The sequence below is a fragment of the Pristiophorus japonicus genome, chromosome 19, assembly GCF_044704955.1.
Source record: "Pristiophorus japonicus isolate sPriJap1 chromosome 19, sPriJap1.hap1, whole genome shotgun sequence".
Lineage (NCBI taxonomy): Eukaryota > Metazoa > Chordata > Chondrichthyes > Pristiophoridae > Pristiophorus > Pristiophorus japonicus.
Genome location: NC_091995.1, coordinates 39,256,774 through 39,262,773, shown reverse-complemented (window position 1 = coordinate 39,262,773; position 6,000 = coordinate 39,256,774). Strand labels below are relative to the sequence as shown.

At 41.2% G+C, this 6,000-nt stretch overlaps 1 long non-coding RNA gene across 2 annotated transcripts in view; it reads right to left on the bottom strand.

Annotated features, from left to right (window-relative positions):
• Positions 1 to 3,658: 3,658 nt before the first annotated feature.
• LOC139230433 (uncharacterized) overlaps positions 3,659 to 6,000 on the bottom strand; it is a 28,771-nt gene continuing 26,429 nt past the window's right edge. The window contains exons 4-6 of one of the 2 annotated variants that reach the window (XR_011587923.1): positions 5,100 to 5,377; positions 4,622 to 4,754; positions 3,659 to 3,987 (exon numbers count right to left, since the gene is read on the bottom strand). This is a non-coding gene — a long non-coding RNA (uncharacterized lncRNA). Of the gene's footprint in view, positions 3,988 to 4,621; positions 5,378 to 6,000 lie in introns of both variants that reach the window. The other variant, XR_011587922.1, reaches the window with a different exon arrangement.

Genomic DNA, 6,000 nt, shown 5'->3' with positions numbered 1-6,000 from the left:
GGTCGGGCCCTTCACACAAGTCATTAATATAGATTGTAAATAGTTGAGGTCCCTGCACCAATCCCTCTGGCATTCCACTAGTTTCAATTTGCCAACCTGAAAATTATCACAACTCTCTGTTTTCTTTTAATTAGCTAATCCTCTATCCATGCTAATATGTTCCCCTCAAACCCATGAGCTTTTATCTTGTGCAATTCCCTTTTATGTTGCACCTTTTCTAATGTTTTAAGGAAATCCAAACACATCCAAAGGCAAGAAACAAAAAGGGACACTGAATATAAAAGGGCTGCAGGAGGGGTAAAAACTAAAAATCATGGTTTAAAAACTAGGATGAAAACACTCTACCTAAATGCACGCAGCATTAGAAATAAAGTAAATGAGTTGATGGCACAAATCATTACAAATGGGTATGATTTGGTGGCCATTACAGTAACATGGTTGCAAGGTGGCCAAGACTGGGAATTAAACATACAGGGGTATCTGACGATTCAGAAAGATAGGCAAGAAGGGAAAGGAGGTGGGGTAGCTTTGTTAATAAAGGATGATATCAGGGCAGTTGTGAGGGATGATTTTGGCTCCAATGAACAAAATGTTGAATCATTGTGGGTGGAGATTAGAGATAGTCGGCGTAGTTTATAGGCCCCCAAATAATAACTTCATGGTGGGGCGGGCAATAATCAAGGCAATAATGGAGGCATGTGAAAAAGGAACGGCAGTAGTTATGGGGGATTTTAACCTACATATCGATTGGTCAAATCAAATCGTAGGGGGTAGCCTGGAGGAGGAATTCATAGAATGCATAAGGGATTGTTTCTTAGAACAGTATGTAACAGAGCCGACAAGGGAGCAAGCCATTTTGGAACTGGTCCTGTGTAACGAGACAGGAAAAATAAACAACCTCCTCGTAAAAGATCCTCTCGGAATGAGTGATCACAATATGATTGAATTTGTAATACAGATTGAGGATGAGGAAGTTGTGTCAGAAACGAGCGTACTATGCTTAAACAAAGGGGACTACAGTGGGATGAGGGCAGAGTTGGTTAAAGTAGACTGGAAACAAGGACTAAATGGTGGCACAATTGAGGAACAGTGGAGGACTTTTAAGGAGCTCTTTCATAATGCGCAACAAAAATATATTCCAGTGAAAAAGAAGGGCAGCAAGAGAAGAGATAACCAGCCGTGGATAACCAAGGAAATAAAGGAAAGTATCAAATCAAAGACCAATGCGTATAAGGTGGCCAAGGTTAGTGGGAAACTAGAGGACTGGGAAAATTTTAAGCAACAGCAAAGAATGTCTAAAAAAGCAATAAAGAAAGGGAAGATAGATTACGAAGGTAAACTTGCGCAAAACATAAAAACAGATAGTAAAAGCGTTTACAGAAATATAAAACGGAAAAGAGTGACTAAAGTAAATGTTGGTCCCTTAGAAGATGAAAAGGGGGATTTAATAATGGAAATGTGGAAATGGCTGAGAACTTAAACAATTTTTTTGCTTCCGTCTTCACAGTGGAAGACACAAAAACCATGCCAATAATGGCTGGTCATAGGAATGTCGGAAGGGGGGAGTTTGAGATGATCACTATCACTAGGGATGTAGTGCTGGACAGACTAATGGGACTGAAGGTAGACAAGTCCCCTGGTCCTGATGAAATGCATCCCAGGGTATTAAAAGAGATGGCAGAAGTTATAGCAGATGCATTTGTTATAATCTACCAAAATTCTCTGGATTCTGGGGAGGTACCAGCGGATTGGAGAGCAGCTAATGTAAAGCCTCTGTTTAAAAAAGGGGGCAGACAAAAGGCAGGTAACTATAGGCCGGTTAGTTTAACATCTGTAGTGGGGAAAATGCTTGAAACTATCATAAAGGAAGAAATAGCGGGACATCTGGATCGGAATAGTACAATCAAGCAGACGCAGCATGGATTCATGAAAGGGAAATCATGTTCAACTAACTTACTGGAATTCTTTGAGGATATAACGAGCATGGTGGATAGAGGTGTACCGATGGATGTGGTGTATTTAGATTTCCAAAAGGCATTCGATAAGGTGCCACACAAAAGGTTACTGCAGAAGATAAAGGTACGCGGAGTCAGAGGAAATGTATTAGCATGGATAGAGAATTGGCTGGCGAACAGAAAGCAGAGAGTCGGGATAAATGGGTCCTTTTCCGGTTGGAAATCAGTGGTTAGTGGTGTGCCACAGGGATCAGTACTGGGACCACAACTGTTTACAATATACATAGATGACCTAGAAGAGGGGACAGAGTGTAGTGCAACAAAATTTGCAGATGACACTAAGATTAGTGGGAAAGCGGGTTGTGTAGAGGACTCAGAGAGGCTGCAAGGAGATTTGGATAGGTTAAGCGAATGGGCTAAGGTTTGGCAGATGGAATACAATGTCGGAAAGTGTGAGGTCATCCACCTTGAGGAAAAAAACAGTAAAAGGGATTATTTGAATGGGGAGAAATTACAACATGCTGTGGTGCAGAGGGACCTGGGGGTCCTTGTGCATGAATCTCAAAAGGTTAGTTTGCAGGTGCAGCATGTAATCAGGAAGGCAAATGGAATGTTGGCCTTCATTGCGAAAGGGATGGAGTACAAAAGCAGGGAGCTGTTGCTGCAACTGTATAAGATATTGGTAAGGCCGCACCTGGAATACTGCGTGCAGTTTTGGTCACCTTACTTAAGGAAGGATATACTAGCTTTGGAAGGGGTACAGAGACGATTCACTAGGCTGATTCGAGAAATGAGGGGGTTACCTTATGATGATAGATTGAGTAGACTGAGTCTTTACTCCTTGGAGTTCAGAAGGATGAGGGGTGATCTTATAGAAACATTTAAAATCATGAAAGGGATAGACAAGATAGAGGCAGAGAGGTTGTTTCCATTGGTGGGGGAGACTAGAACTAGGGGGCACAGCCTCAAAATACGGAGGAGCCAATTTAAAACTGAGTTGAGAAAGAATTTCTTCTCCCAGAGGGTTGTGAATCTGTGGAATTCTCTGCCCAAGGAAGCAGTTGAGGCTGGCTCATTGAATGTTTTCAAGTCAAAGATAGATAGATTTTTAAGCAATAAGGGAATTAAGGGTTATGGGGAGAGGGCGGGTAAGTGGAGCTGAGTACACGACCAGATCAGCCATGATCTTAATGAATGGCGGAGCAGGCTCCAGGGGCTAGATGGCCTACTCCTGTTCTTAATTCTTATGTTCTTATGTTCTTATATCTACTGGATCCCCTTTATCCACCCTTCTCGTTACATTCTCACCGAACTCCAGAAAATGTGTCAAACATGATTTCCCTTTCAAAAAATGCATGCTGACTCTTATTGATTGAATTAAGTGTTCCTAAATGTCGTGCCACTACTTGCTTAATAATGGATTCCAGCATTTTTGCAATGATATGAACCTAGGATGCAGCCATCAGGTCCAGGGACCTTTTTCGCCTTTACTAATGGCAGATGATCTCAGCTCAATGTGGCACAGAGTCCAGATAGTCCTTTGTCCTTTTAGAAAGTTAATCATTATTCAAGGCAAAAATAAGACATCTTCGCGGCAGGTCGACACCATCTTGAGATCAATCCCCTCAGAGATGTTCCCTTCCTGCATGAGCAAAACACATACGAGAGGTAATGAAACAACACCCAAGGTACATTGATGTCCAAGCTTTATTGCAGGGGATGTATTGAGATAATTCTGTGCTGCAAATAATCACCATATTGATTAAGCATTTCCTCTACATTTGAGCTGCAATGTAATGTTATTTCGCAGTTGAGCAGGTTATTATGATTAAAATGCACATGGCAGTGGTGAAGCAGCATAAAAGACGAGTAACGAAATGTCCACTGCCATTGTATTTGGCATCCTTCCGTTTCAAGTTCACTAATAAACTGGTTCAATTTCTTGCAGCCGCTTTTTCATATCGAGCCTCTGCATTTTGATGCAGGTGGAATCGCTTCAATCCAAGATTGCGAGTCAAGAATATATTGCATACTGTGGACGTGGTAAGGATACAGAGAAAGACAGAAGAATGAGTATAATCTGGATCAGTATTCCCTTCTGGCACTCAATGTACATCAGGATTTATGCAAAGAAAAATAAAGACATTTTCATCAACAGAGCAGATTGCACAACTCCAGGCAATCTAACAGCACTTTACAGCCAAACAATTACTTTGAATTTCAGTTACTGTTCTAATATAGTAAATTCAGGAATCATATTGAGCTCAGTAAGCTCTCACAAACAGCAATAAGATATGACTAGATAATCTGTTTTATCAATGTTGGTTGAGGGACATAATTTGATCAGGATACCAGAGGGAACTGCCATGCTCTTGTTCAAAGGGATCGTTTAATGTCTTATCCAAAAGACTGCACTTCCGACTATGCTCACTCCCTCGGTACTGCACTGATAATGCCAGCCTGGATTCTGTGCTCATATCTCTGGACTGGGAGACTTGAACCTACAATCTGCTACCCACTGAGGCACAGCTGACGTCAGTATTTTGTGATGATTCTAAGCTGCTGAGAGCCCAAAGGAAATGAGAGTGTAGCTGCTGTCATGTAAAAGTGTCTTCAATGTCTCCCAGCATGTTACCATTGAGAATGCTCATCACAATCTTACTTACTTTCTATTTGCATCCTTGGTCTTGCCATCCTTCCCCATTCAGAGGTAAGTTCTCTTCGGCTGCAGTTAAAACTGGCAGCATTTCAGTTTGAGATAATGCCGCATGTCATTCGCCATAATGTTCTCATCGTTTGCTATTTTAAAGATGAGCAGAGTATGTGACATGTTTGTTACTTTCATTTTCTGGAAACACCGAGTGATAGATTAGTATTTCTTGTCTCAGCAAAGCACAGTTTATTGATCTATCCGAGCAGGCAGACCCTAACAATCTTTCTCCAATGAGACTTCATGATTAACATCCGATTCTTATGGGGGAAGCTCGAAATTATAAATAATTTAAAAAGACAGATCACTTTAAAAAACACAAATGTTCAGAAGACTTTATCTGATGATGAATATTCCGCTTCTCCAGCCCACGATTTTCCACTTTTTAAGGGTATAGGTGACAGATATCAGAATGGCGAAAGAAAAGTGCAAACCTTCAGACTCCTATTCAAATCCAAACGATTATTGGGCGATTGTCATGATCGTTCAGGCAGATTAGTCGATTGTAAAATGACACAGAAGGTTTACAGTTCGGGCTTGTCGAAAGGCTGATATGGGAACGTCAGTCACACCTGGGGCCCAAATCGAGAATTCTACAATGAAGAATTTTTGTTTTTAGCTTACTGACAACGTTTCATGGGTTTTGTGATGGAGATTGTCTAGACTGCGAATTGTCCAGTTGTGTTTATATTGAACACCGTGACTTTATAGGCTGGAAAAAAATTGGAGCAAATCAATCATTACAAATCAAGTATTAAACATTTCATTTTCTTCATGAAGGATTATATTCATTGCTGATTTGTTTATCTTTGTTATTAGTTTAACAATCGTTTGATACTAACCAAGAAAAGGTGAACCATTCATTTCTCAAGTTGTGTTTCGTTTACACTGTGCGAAAACTGCAAATGTGGGATTGGGGAACCAGCCCACACTGCGATATGTTTGCGCACTATGTCCATGTAGCAGAGCAATTCTCCAGTCGTCCTGGTTTAATCCTTGCCACTGGATAAAGGCCTATCTCTGTCAAGCCCGTGTGGTGGCTGATGTGCAACGGTCAACACACGTTAAAAATAATCCACGCACAGGCATCTTCCACCCCCTCAATTAGAGTTCAGGACTGGAACATTGGGTCCTTCATTGAACATCTGTGAACTCGTGGAATCAAGTCATCCTCGTTCGAGGGACCGGCTGTGATGATGATGAAATAATTGCAATATTTTTCCTAAATGTATTGGATACAATCGGTTTCAGCAATAATATGCCTTCATTCAGTTACTCACTCACTCAGGTTGATTGAAATTTTCCAACATATGAATCCCCCCGCCGCCAGCCCCA